The sequence below is a fragment of the Helianthus annuus genome, chromosome 16 (assembly GCF_002127325.2).
Source record: "Helianthus annuus cultivar XRQ/B chromosome 16, HanXRQr2.0-SUNRISE, whole genome shotgun sequence".
Classification (NCBI taxonomy): domain Eukaryota; kingdom Viridiplantae; phylum Streptophyta; class Magnoliopsida; order Asterales; family Asteraceae; genus Helianthus; species Helianthus annuus.
Genome location: NC_035448.2, coordinates 132,511,822 through 132,526,383, shown reverse-complemented (window position 1 = coordinate 132,526,383; position 14,562 = coordinate 132,511,822). Strand labels below are relative to the sequence as shown.

General features: G+C 37.8%; 2 long non-coding RNA genes across 2 annotated transcripts; both read right to left on the bottom strand.

The window, feature by feature from the left end:
* Positions 1-10,473: 10,473 nt before the first annotated feature.
* LOC110918595 lies at positions 10,474-12,532 on the bottom strand. Its single transcript, XR_002581429.2, has 3 exons — positions 12,414-12,532; positions 11,835-11,900; positions 10,474-10,629 (listed from the first exon to the last, which is right to left on the bottom strand). It is a non-coding gene; the product is annotated as an uncharacterized LOC110918595 (long non-coding RNA).
* Positions 12,533-13,209: 677 nt separating this feature from the next.
* LOC110917340 lies at positions 13,210-13,680 on the bottom strand. The gene is made up of 2 exons (XR_002580486.2): positions 13,526-13,680; positions 13,210-13,387 (listed from the first exon to the last, which is right to left on the bottom strand). It is a non-coding gene; the product is annotated as an uncharacterized LOC110917340 (long non-coding RNA).
* Positions 13,681-14,562: the final 882 nt, after the last annotated feature.

Sequence of the window (14,562 nt, the reverse complement as noted above, 5' to 3'; positions counted from 1 at the left end):
ACTAAATTGAATAAAAGTTCACAAGTGTACAAAAGAATCACGAAAACGAATAAATTGAATTAAAAGCAAGAAATATTAACCAAATAAATAAACAAATAAATAATCAAGAAAATATTCACAAAGAGGCAAGTGTACCCCGTCATATATGTAGTAAAGTATCGGTAAGAACCAAGTATCGATCCAAGGAAATGGGCGGAGAAATAATACTAGACCTTTGTCGCTAAACTACCGGTAAAACATAAGTTGTGTGATTTTCTAAAAACTAAAGTAAGCATAAACAAAGATGTAAAACAACATATTAGTCTCCAAATAAGAAAATAGGTATATAGCCTTGCTTTATACACAACCAAAGCATGTCAACTATGACGGTTTTGCCACTAGAAACATTCGGTCAATTTTCCATTTTTAAGACAATTAGTATCCCTTTCGGGAATCCTAACATGACAATCAATCGGAAAGCTAAAACGATAAACACACTTTAACCACCTAAAATTGTTCTTTAACGTGCAATTGATAAATGTCTATGAAAATCTCTTAAAAATAAGTTAGTCATCCGTTAGGAGTTTTCTAACCTCACTTAATCAAGGAAAGCAACACCGATAAACACAATGCAACCACCAAGACAAGCATACACTAGATTAAATCACAACCGAGTTCATTTTACAAATCTTGCACATAAATTCACCAAGATAGCAATTTTGGCCTAAACTACTTACTAAGCTAACAAATCATGGCCTGAATTCATAACAACACCATTTAACCCGTTAAGGCCCTTACGCGTAGGAAAGCTTTCTTGATTAACAATAATTACATTTTATTAAACCACTAACCATTTCTAGTATCATGGTGCACACATTTAAACAAGTTAAACTAGTTTAGCAAGTTTAAAGTCTATTAGCATATGATTAATTTAGCTTCATCTTTCAACTATCTCAACTAACCAAATACTAATCATCCAACATAATTACTTATAATCAATAAATCAACATCAATAAACAAGGTTGCAAACTAATCATCAAAGATTAACATAGAAAATGCTTCAAAGTGTCATTACAAACATAATCAACATACTAATGGTTATAATGAAGCAAGGGATATAGTGTTTTTGCACAAAAGCTTACATTAATACATAATAATCAATCTCAATGCTTGAAGCATAACAAAATTATGGAAAGACTTAAGAATTCAAACCATAAACAAGCATAAGAATGAGAATCCGGATAGTAATCGAGCTAAACGAGACAATGTGGCTTGAATCCGGGTGAAAGCAGAAGCCTCCGGAGCCTGAAAATCGCCTGAATTGCTCTCCAAAATTCCAGAGTTACGAATAGAATGCTACTGTCTGTTTTTTATAACATTTTGCGATCGCACGGTCGTGCCAATAAAGTGCATGACCGTTCATTTTTAAATTACGTTGCACAATACTTTTATGACATCAGCAGAGTTGACTGGTCTTCGAGGTCGCACGACCGTTCGTTGGGACGCACGACCGTTCACTTCCGGAATCATGTTGCACGTACGACTGCACTGGAGGTGCAGTTCCGGGGTTTGGCTGGACATCGGATCCGCACGGGGTGCAATCAGACGCACGCCCGTGCATCACCGGGATAAGCTTGAACGCCGAGTCGCACCCTCGTTCACTGTTGGGATGGCCTGCATTTGTCGGAGATGCACGGTCGTGCATTAGGTCGCATGGCCGTTCCACTTGCCCAAATCAGAATTCTAACAGAATGTCCGCAGCTTTGTCGTTTCGTCCGGAAAGTCCTCGTTTTCACTATCATCTTGTCTGGTATGCTGTTTTAGGCCTGTAAACAAAAGTATACTTGATTAAGTATCCGAATGACGGTTTTACGGCCGAAAACGCATAAAATGGGGATAAATGGGGGACTAAAATATGTGTAAATTAGCGAATATCATTACACTACACACGAGTCGGATCCAAGTGATTCATCTTGTCTATCTGTTTTTACTTTTATTTTTATTTTCAGCATTTTAGTTAGTTTTATTTTTCTAGTTTAAAAACCTTTTTTCTAACATTTTGATTTGATTAGACGTTGAGGATAAACCGGTACTAAAAGCTCTTGTGTCCTTGGACGACCTCGGTATCTTACCAACACTATACTACGTCCACGATGGGTGCACTTGCCCACATGTGTGTTTAGTGTTAGTGAATATCGTGTTTATAAATTTAAAACTTGGCTAAAAAGTGTAAAAAGGGCTTAAAATATATACCTAAAATATATGCACACTGACACGCATCAAGTTTTTGGCGCCGTTGCCGGGGTCACAAGGATTTTAAGAAAGTTAGGAATCAGCGGCCTAATCATTTTTTTTTATTTTTTTATTTTTTAAGATTTTCTTAAATTTTTCAGCTTCTGCAGAACTCAGCACGGGCCATGCCCGCTGAACACGCCCCGTGCCCAATCATTGGAACTGGCAATCCTGTTTTAAGTCAGACAGTACGCTGAACACGGGGCCGTGCCCACTCAACACGCCCCCGTGCCCAAGATTCAGTTACTGAAAACAGAACCGTAAGATCCCGACGGTTGGTAATTTCTGACACAAAAATGAGTAATAATGATATTTTTTTACTTTCGGCACTCTTATGGTACGTGGTGTCAATTATGTGGTGGCCATCATAAAGAATTAGAATGCTATTTTCTAAACTATAAGCCCCACTATATAGACCCATCGTTTTCCTGTAGCCTTAAGAGGGGCGAAAGTAAAAATAATCCCTATCTCTCCCTCGAATGCGCCCAACCGGACATTTTAGGAGAATTGCTTCTTGATGAACTATTTCAACTAGAAGATCTAGTTCTTAATTGGTTATAAGAACTTAAGATGGATTTCCTTAATTCATCTCAAGACGATGACCAAGAAGAATTGTTGGGGTCGCATTCAGATAAAAACAACTTCGTTGTTCCTGACATTACCTTCAACTCTAGCGAAGACTTGGACGATAGTCGTCCCTGTGCCGATTGTGCCGTGAAGGACTCTCCATCGACTTCGTTTGATGCATACATAGACCTGAGCGATTCGGCATACACCTTCTTTAATGAGAGCCCAGGAAAGGGTTGGACTTGTCCACCTACATTTAGCATAGGAATCACCCTCACCGACAACCTCTTGCATTCTCGTCTAAATCTAGAGCAATTAAGGTATCTTAGGCACTTTGGGGTTGTTCCATCCAGTAAGGAACCGCCTGATCCGGATAAGTTCCTTAAGAATAGACAAACTTCATAATCAGCCTTTCGAAACGGCGCCGTGCCCAGCCAACACGCCCCCGTGTCCGCCAAAAGATTCCCTTCTGACTTTACGTCAGAATACAGACAAAATGTGTCAGGATCTTGCCTGCACACGGGGCCGTGTCCAGCTGACACGGGGCCGTGTCCAGCATGCTGTCGTTTTCTATAAATGCAGCCAAGAATCCTGCACATTTGGACCATCCAGGGACAGAGATTTGAAGGGATCTTCTCTCCTACCATCCTAGGTATGTTCTAAAAGAAGGTTCCAACAACCATCTTGTCCTTTCCTCTTTTATGCATTTCCTTCTTCTTCATCTTTCTCCAAAACCTCCATTAAAGCTTGAGATTTCAAGCTTTATTGTAAGGATTGTTGAGTTTTGTTCAAGGAATCTTGTTAAAAATAAGTTGTATAACGTTGTTTTAAGTTATTATTACTCAAAAAGGCTTCACAAATTAGAAAAATAACTTGAAACTTCGAGATTCCTTGTTCCAAAATTCTGCAAAAAGGTGAACACGGGGCCGTGTTCAATGAGCACGGGGCCGTGTCCAAAGTACTGTTTCATCAAAATAAGCTATTTTTGGTTTGTTTTCATAGAATGTCAAGTCAAAACAGTGGAACATCTTCTGTACATTCCAGAAACAGTCGAAGAGAGAGAAGGTCTTCAATTGAAGCTACCCTTGTACGCTACGTCATGGCACTACGGGAAGCTCTTAATGAAATGACTTCGGTAGAGGAGGTCCTAATAGACCGTATAAATTATCTTACGGTGGGGCTGGAAAACAGTTTTCAAGAAATTAACCTCTTCCACCAGAGGTTAAATATTCTTGTAACACCTCCCATGGAACCAATCCTCCCTCAAGAGGATTGGAACCTAGCACTTGGAGTCAACAATCCTACCGGATGGGATGACATTCCAGCGGAGCCTCCACTTGAAGATCTACAAGAAGTCCCTGTGGAAGTTGTACCCCCTCAAGCCGACGCCAATGAGCCCGCCTTCCTCCTCCCAAGGGAGAGAGAGGAATGGCTCGCCGACTTGTGAGGAACCCATGCCCGAAGGAAGGAGTTCTTTGAAGCCGCATCTAACCGAGAGAATTATCTTTCCGGAAATTTTGCTAATTAGAATAACTTTTAGGCTAGAACTCCTTGGTTTAAGCTTCTTGTGCTTGCTTATCTAACTTACTAGCTTTTTAGGATAATGTAATTCTCTCTATGACTTTAATGAAATGATGGTTTTAGTGTTTGGATGATGTTGTAATCAAATAAAACACACTCGGGATGGTGAAGGATAACAAAGGAAACTTGCACCAGCACCCCATGCACAAAAACAGGGCCATCCATGAAAATTTCTTCATTACAGCAAATTCGGCACGGCCCGTGTCCACCCGACATGGCCCCGTGCTGCACAATCTGCAGAAAACGCCCAGTTCAGGTAACTGGACACGAGCCGTGTTCACTGAACACGCCCCCGTGTCCAGGTTTCTGTTTCTTTTTACAAACTTCTGTTACTGGCACTTGAACACGGGGCCGTACCCGGTCACCACGGGGTCGTGTCCAGAGTACCAGTAACATAAAATTTCGCTTTTAACACCCTTTTACGCATTCAATCAACCTAAAAACTTATTTTTGGGACACATTGAGGACAATGTGTAATTTAAGTGTGGGGGGATGCTAAAACCTTGAATCTTGCAAGTCCTAATTAACAAGCCTTACACAAAACTCTATTGGAACCGCTAAACACCCCAAATTTTTTTCCGAAATTTTTCATTTTCTTTTTACTTGTCTAGGTTTAAGTTGGGAATTTCAAGTTCTAACAAGGTTATATTTTTACAAATTTACAACCGATAGTGTCGTGATAAAAAGAACCAACATAAGAAAATTATGAAACGGCATGACAAGCTTAGTTAAAATTTGATTATATATGCTTGATCACATAAAAAACCCATTCCCACAAAAGTGAGTTTTGAGCCTTTATTGAGCATACAAATACATATCTTTACACTAAATGCTCATTTTTCGTTTCTTGTGTGAATAGCCGCTTGGTTCTTACGACTCTAGAACTTGCCAAAACAATGCATTCCCGGTCCTCGCCAACTTAAACCCGAGTAAGTAAATGATGGAGGCATTAGGACTAACCCTTTTTCTTTCTACACCATTATTTTTCATTTTTTTACCATCTACCCAAAATCCCCCTAGTTAACCCCTTTGAGCCTAAACCCTTTCATTTCTTAACCTAAAAACAAACACCCTTTTTACCCACCAAAACCCTTTTTCATTTTAACCCTTTCTTTTAGTAACAAAGCTCAGTTTTTCTTATGACTTATGTTGAAAAAAATGATATGATGAAACCAAACAAACAAACAAGTTCATCAAAAATAACATTGTTTGAAAGAAATGGTTCATCAAAATAAAATAAATTGTTAAAAATAAAAAAATATTTCAAAAACCGATGCTTTTTACGCTTTTCGCCCTTTTACTAACCACTAACCCAACCACCCACCTTTAGTCCAAGCCTAACCCTTCACCCAAAAAAGTCCTCTTGATATTTACAAAGGTATATAGTTAAAAAGGAGGAGGATTGATTGCTTGGTAAGCTTATGGTAGGAGTAAGTTCCATGCCGCTCTCGAGTGATTCACTAAAAATACACCTTTGGCCGAGTGTTGAGTGATCCCCCGTGAGGTATGTGAACTTGTATATAAATGGAATTTTAAAACGACATGTTATGCCCTAATAAGTAATTTATCTTATAAAACGTTTTTAATAAATCATGACGAATAGGATTGTAAATAAATAAAAATACAACTTAATAACGAATCTTGGAAATCCCAACACTCTACGACAAGCCCAAAAAAACCTTCTCTTCTACCCATTACATTTGGGAGTGAAAAAGCCACATTATAAAGAGTTGCTTGAGAACAAGCAAAGATTCAAGTGTGGGGGTATTTGATGTGCACAAAATGCAACATATAATTACATCAATTGCGGCATAAAACTAACCCTTTTTTAGTAATAATGTTGGAAAAAGTGTGCTTTTGTCTTCCTTTTGTATTTTCAGGATTAAATGAGCTCAAATGAACAAAAGAAGCAAAAAGGCAGCTAAATCTAACATAAATACAAGAAAAGGAGCAAACGTGGCATGCCCGACCTCCCGACAGCATCTTCCCAAGCAAAATAAGAAGACAGAAGACTGAACACGCCCCGTGCTCAGTGAGCACGGGGACGTGCCCAAGTGTTAGTAGAAAAGACAAAGTTGTAGAAGCTTCCATCGCCCACCACGGGGCCATGCTCAGCGGACACGGGGCCGTGGTCAACTATAAGATTCGCGAAATCCAGGCAAATCTTGATAGTACAGATATGCTTCTGCACACGGGTCGTGCTCAGCGGACACGGGGGCGTGGTCAACTAATGCAGACAAACTGCATTTAATGAAGAAAGAGAGGAGGATGGACACGGGGCCGTGCCCAATGGACACGGGGCCGTGCCCGAGCTTCTGTTCAACCTATAAATAGGAGTGCTTGGAGCTCTTGCAACTCATCCCTTGGCACACCACCTCTCTCACACTTCACCCACCACCCACCACCCACCACCCACCACCATCACAACACCATCATCCACCACCATCATCCATTGTCCATCATAGAGTGTGTGAGTCGTCTCGGGATCCAAGATTGACCGTAAGAGTTCTTGACAATCAAAGGCCATGTTTGCCTAAGTCTCTTACGTCACTTGGTGAAGACAAGTGTTTAGTGTAATACTTTTTATTTTTAATCTTTTGCACTTTTTAATTGGTTTTGTATTAATGACTTTAATTACTAGTTTCTTATGTTGAAGGTGATTCTTTCTTATCGTTTGTCCGTGGTGTCTTGGCATTATTTTACTGTCTATATAAAATAAAAGATTTTCACCATTCATATCTCCACGCTCTATATGGAGGTATGTTGGCTACATGGTCGGGGGTTAAGGGAACGGTTTGGTAAGAGTCTTGCCATTGCTCAGTGTATAGATCCTGCAAAGGACCTGGGTCAAATTTAGTAGGAACTCCTTCAATGCCCAACGGTATTGGATGGCGGGGGTCCAAACTCTTTGACCCCCTCATAAGTTAAACTACTATTAAAACTTTAACCCGGCTACTTAGGACTGTATCCTTGCTGACTCAGACTACTTAGCCGAGGGTAACGTCGCCTTCAAAAGAGGGGCCTACCACATTATGCATTAATAACTTAATTACTTATCTTTCAATAATCCGACCCTTTAGGATTGTATCCTTGCTGACTCAAACTATTGGGTTGAGGGTAACATCGCCTTCAAAAGAGAGGCCTACTACAATAACTAAGATAATCTCTTAAACAAGTGCAAAAGTGCGAAAATAATCAAAGGTTACACTACACACGAGTCGGATCCAAGTGATTCATCTTGTCTATCTGTTTTTACTTTTATTTTTATTTTCAGCATTTTAGTTAGTTTTATTTTTCTAGTTTAAAAACCTTTTTTTCTAACATTTTGATTTGATAAGACGTTGAGGATAAACCTGTACTAAAAGCTCTTGTGTCCTTGGACAACCTCGGTATCTTACCAACACTATACTACGTCCACGATGGGTGCACATGCCCACATGTGTGTTTAGTGTTAGTGAATATCGTGTTTATAAATTTAAAACATGGCTAAAAAGTGTAAAAATGGCTTAAAATATATACCTAAAATATATACACACTGACACGCATCAAGTCCTAACGGTGTTCTGTTTTGTAGCTAGCAGTTCGGATCGCCAAGAGTTGAAGTCTTAGCCGGATATTACCGTGAAGGTTAGTGTTTCTTCAATATATAACCTACTCCTTTCACCATCATAACACTTTAACGCTGCCTCCTAACCTAACTCATGAAATTTTTGTGCAGTTGCGAAGGACATGAAATCATCCATAGCCACATCTTTCTCACACACAAATCCTTTCTTTCGATCAACTACGGCTGCCAATTTCTAAACCTAACAATGGACGACTGCCCCATTTTGGTTTTCGTGGAGGTACTTCTTCCTCCTCGGTCTTTGTTATTGTGGAAGTGGTTAATCCTCATGTTCATCTTCTAATACTAGCCTCCTTCAGTGGAACAGAGGTAGTTGTGACATTAAAGAAGAGGAACCAACCGCTCTATTTCCATTATCTTGATTTGTAGGATCGCATGATTTACCCATCCTACACACAAGAACCACACAAACAAACAAGATCAAATCTACAAGTGTGCAAATATGTTAAATAACATCCCCACACTTTTCTATCACCACAACTACTAGCCTTGTTGGACTAACCATAAAAAATCACCCACTAATTTGTGAAACACAATTATAAACTTAATAACAAGTTACCAAGTTCATTAAAGCACAATCTTAATCTTCACAAATAATTTTTCAAACAAATTAATATCCATATATATCCTACAAGACACATAATACTAAGTAATAGCCACAAACATATCTTCCCATCCAAAAATGAATCTCATGCCAGCATCCAATTCAATGTGTATTATAAATTACTAGTAAGGAACCCGCGCGATGCGGCGGGCGGCGACATTTTACAACGCCATGTTTGTTTCTTGTTAGCTTATCAATTCGTTAGTGGGTTCCTCTACGCTTTGCGGCTAGAAGATCGATTTTTGACAAATTTTAAATACAAACGTAAACGCAATGGTACCTACAACTAATATTATAAAGGTGCCTAGAACTAAAATATTATAGTGGGATTCCCCCGCTCTATGCGGCGGGAATTAGATCAATATCGCGGGAATTAGATCAATATCGGTTTGGCTTGTTATGGTACTGTCACTCGTTACCGCAACCAAATAAGAAAACACCAAAATCAAGTCGTTATATGCCAAAAATGATATCATCATATATTTTACATCGATTGATAACCGTAAAAACAAATATCAGTACCGTTATCGATATCGTTCGATGTCACTTTATCGGCACTTGTATATCCTATGCAACCAAAGGAATACAACTCCCTTTTCAACAAAATTTATATGGGAATGAGAACGAAAAAAACTAAACACAGTTGTATACGGAAATTTTTTTAAGTTAATGAACGCCAATTATTACGGAAAACCAAATTAAATAAAAATTAAATGGGCCAAAACACATATTATATATAAAGCTAGGTTATAATACTGGAGGTTGTATAAGATATAAATGATGTAACTATAGTTGTATATTCTGTAAAATAGTTTAATGGAGCATATACTTATAAATTGGTGTATATCAAATAAACCAGAGCAAAAATGATTATTCGCTCATGCAAGTTGAACCGGTGAACGGTTTAAATGGAAATCTAATTTTCAAAAACATCCGTATAATTACAAGACTCCAAATTCACGTCCCGTCCTGATCTCTCAAAACTTGTCTATCCTTACATCACGTGTAGGAAATCCGTTGAAATAATGACCACGTTTCGCCAATTTCAAACATTAGTTCATAATAAAATTTTAATTCAACTGGTTTTATACCAATTGACATGAATTGAACAAGCACTACAAAATAAATTACATTTTTTAAAATGGAAAAAACTTCTATATATCATATTGAAAACCGGGCCAGCCAGAAAGAAACTGAAAAACTGAAAACCTGAGCAAACAAGCAAACCCGCATTAAGTTATTACATCACGAAGGTTGGCATCTAGCCACCTATCCCAATTAACCACATGAAAATTAGTTCTACATTTAACCCAAAGAAACGAGTTCATCGTAGTCTCCTCGACAACCTTTGCAACCAGAATGTTGCAACCTTCGAATTCTTTGGCTTTCTCGCTATCCAGATTTGCCACAATGTTTCCATGAAGACTACACTGACCACTTTCTTCCAATCTCTTGACCCGTTCAGATTCTGCAAAAGACCCCAGACCATGCATGAAAACTCCCCATGGGGAATGGGGATTTTCCCCATGGGGATTTTAAGCCACACTAAAACATGCCACCGCAACCATACATGAAGCCACCATGTGAATCACTTAAGCCAACCATTATGAATTCGTACACCCCTTGCAGCTAGCTCCTTTTTACCGGAATCTTATTTTAACGACGCGTGCCACATGAAGAAGTTTATTTTTGGGGAATCCAACTGTTCCACAATGTAACACCCGTCTAATATTTACTTGAATTAATAATACCGTTTTATATAAAGATATCAAGGTTGTATCATAAATTCCAAAAGTAAGATTCAAAAATAGCAAAACATTAGTCAACTAAAGACTAATTCGAACATTCAAAAGTTGCTTAAAATTTGCTTACAACCCATGAACATAATTTATTAAAAGTTAAGATATTGCGGAAGCTTTAAAAAGTGTGTTCGGTTCTTCTGAACATGCTTGATCGCCATCCGGAAATACCCCATCATTACCTAGAGTCAAAACCACTTGAAAAGTTAGTTTTGACATTTATATAATGCATACAAACAAGTTCTAGTATCAAATCATTAAAAATAAAATAAAATTTCAGCTTTAGTCCTGTCGCGTGTCGCGGCAGAACTTCCTCGACTTGTCGCGTGTCGCGAGAACTCCCGCGTGTCGCGCCAGATCCAAGGGATCCTGTCGCGTGGCGCGGGGAAACCATTTTCCAGCAAGTGCAGCCGTGAAGGTTTTTGACCTGCATTTCCTGCCAGCTCCGAAATTCACCAATTTTAACTTCAAATGCCCATAACTTTTGTTCCGTAGGTCCGTTTTAGGTGATTCTTTTTCCTATACGTCTGTAATTTAATTACCGACGTATCTATTACAACTATCATACTGAAAATTGGTTTACAGGCTGAAAGTCTATAAATCCCTAATATATATTTGTTCGACCCGTCTAGTTTTGCACTAAAACTATCATCAATAATATTTTTATGACCACTAGGCTTATTTTACCCATCTTCCGGGGCTTACGATCATTGGCGTTTCATTACTAATTCCATGGTTTACGCTCTTATGATCTACAATCGCCAAGGGATTTCTCAATAATTTCTTAGTATCGGTTAAACACACATTTATTTGACACGTTTGGTCGATTTATGGAGTTCACCATTTCAATAATAACCAAATGTTTTCTAATCTAGTTTTGACCGTTCAATTAAGTAGTGATCATCACCACTTTAACTAATACAAATCCATATTCTAAAACCCAACTTTGAATAATTACAATATCAAATTATCGTAAGGTAACGAAACAAGTTACATACTTACATAATTTATCAACATTGGTTTCTAACCATAATTACCCATCCCCGGGCTTGTCAATCTTAGCGTATCACGTCCATTCCATGGTTTACGCTTTTATAACTCAACTTTAATGAGTGGCGTTTAAGTCACTTCGAACACTACCATTTCGACCATTATTTTAACTTGTTTCTTTATCTATTGAGTTACATCACTTTATTTACTTTCCATACATGACTAATTAAACAATATTATCAACCAACATTTCTAGTTAACTATTTTGACCCGTTTAGTTTGTCGAGTGAACTTCGTCACTTCTATGACATACCAAACTCGCAATTGACACTACAATTTCATTAACATTTCTAAGACTATTGTTTATGCATAACGTAACGAAACCGAAGTTACGTACCTTTAGTGCACGCCCTTCAACGCGAATCGCCACCGGCTTGTCCACTCGACGCTCCGGTATCTTTTCCTATAGAGTTCAATCACGACTTGTTTAGAACTCCTTTTCAACCATATATCGCATAATTTTGTCAAATCATCACAATCATGCGTCTAACTTTAAATTTCAATTTCGAGCCTTCTTTGAGGCATTTCAACAAACACTTTAAGGGCAGAATTTTTACATGATTATATAGCAAATCCCTAGCTTATCATCTAACCCAAATTTCACATCAATCAACCCTTTTTACACAATTGTTAACTTCTAAAATCCTGAAGTCACTTTACCATTGTCAAATTACACTAGAACAACACCCAATTTCCTAGTGTTTATCAAGTTCTACAAAACCCACTTATCACCTACAATGGTGTTCATGGATTTTACTAAAATTTCACATGATTTCAACTTGTATTTGTCTAGGGTTTGTCCCTAGACTCCATATTGTTCCTAGTTCATCATAAAATAAACATGCAACCATACAATTCAGATTTTCCCAATTTCATGAGAATTTCGAGTTGAGAGTTTTCATCAAATTTTACATACCTTGTAATCCTCTTGTGATGAGGATCAGTAATCTATGCTCAATTTTTGTTTTTGGTCAGATTTGGACCTTCAATTTTGTGAATTAAGTGATGAACTAGGGCTTGGTGATGTCTCATGGTCGCCCCCTGCGTCCCATGTACGACCAGACACACTTTTGTGTGTTTGGTCCTTAATATTTTTTTTATCTAATTGAGTTTCAGATTTTACAAGATAAGCCCCTCCACTTTTGTTTAACTTGAAGTTTGGTTGTTCTTAACCATGTTATAAGTTATTTCTAGACTTGTAGCTAACTAGGTTAAAACTCCTAGTTAGTAAATTCTTGTTTATTTTTACTTTATAATTCTAATATAAAGTTTCATATTTTCGGGGTGTTACACACAAAGGCCAACTGCCACCATTATCTTTGTTATTCGTGGTCGCTATAAAATTTTGAACAAAATCCACGGACAACTCATCACCCAAAGGGTTATTCCAAACCCACCTGTCGTTATTTGAGTTTATAACAATTTGCTCCAGCCTGTCTTTGTTTGAGTTTATAACAATTTGCTCTAGCAATTTCCAAATAAATTATATGAGATGATGGTTGATGAGCCCTACTAAATAAAAATATATAAATCATTAAGGCCTACAACAATATAACAACCGGCAAAGCAGAAATCATTAACGCCACACAATAAAACAGACGTTCCCATATTAAAACCATAGAGATCACAGTAAATACATAAAAATATACTCGCATCAGATCAGTGTGGTCATGGGCTTCGAGAGCCAGACTTGCCACTGGGTGAAAGACATTTTGGAGTATGGGGCACTCAAAATAAAAGTTCTTTTAGTCACAATGAATCCAATAAGAAAAAACTACGGCATTTCAATGCCAAAGAAACAAGCATATGTTTGCAAAGAAGAATAATTACCTTTAGACTCCGGCTCCTTGATCTCCCCTTCAACTTTTCTACTGGCTCCAGGATTCTTCCCTTGTGAACAAAAGCAAACGAAGTATAAAAATATACAAACCCAAATTATTTAAAGCCAACAAAATGATAGGAAAAATGATGTAAGATTATATATTCAAATCGACAAATCATCGAATGAATAAGACATGAAAAGTGTACCAAGTAATTGCTAGTATGACCAAAAAACATATCAAAGAAAAGTTCATGATTGTGATCAAACTTTTGCGAGAGAACTCAAATTCTTTCAGCACCAGGTCTCTATTTGGCAACCATTATTGCTCTGCCAACAACAACCCTTCCTGAAAAAATTGCATAAACAGTCGAATCCGGTATTTTCACCCATGGTTCCTTTTTTATCTTATTAAACTAACTCAGTTGAATACAAACCGTAGAGAGTTTGATGCTTCACTGTTGTTATGGTATCAAAGCAACTGTGATCCTCTGTTCTTCTTTCTCCGGAAACAAACTCCAGTGAATTTGTATTCTTCCCTACTTTTCTCGGCAACTCTCTGCAAATCATATATTTTCCTTTGCTTTTCTCTTTTTTTCCCAAGGCATCTACATCAATCAACTCTACGATTTCAACAGTTGGTGGCAAACAAAGAAATCCAATGACTAACATCACAAATTTTGTCATGATTACACTTGATGATACAAACTACTCGACCTGGAAACATCATTTCATCAATGTTTTTGAAGACCTTAGATCTGCTTCATTTTATCAACAAAAATGTACACGTTCCTGGGTTTAACATGTTTTTGCTTAATATTGAAAATAAAGACCTAAAACCAAATTTCAATCAATTGAAATCAAAATAACTGACCTATGAGGCTCGTCTTGCTCAACATACCATCATTACACCACCCAAAAACATGAAAAGGAACCTGCAAAGAAAGTTGAATTATTGTAGGGTTAAAATGAAACCCTGGTTTCAATTTTCAAGATTAAACATCCATCTGTTCATCTTTGTTCCTGGAGCGTGAATGTCTCTAACTGAACGAAGTTTAGAAAAATAACGGCAGAATTCATTAACCTATACCATGAGTAGCACCATCAGTTTAATATACACCAAGCCTTTTGTTCAAATTCGATTTAACTGGAGTTTCTATAGGGATTCAAATAATATATAAACCCTAAAATTTCTTCCACCATTGATGCTGCCGAAGACATCGCAAGATCTGGTCACCACCAGTGT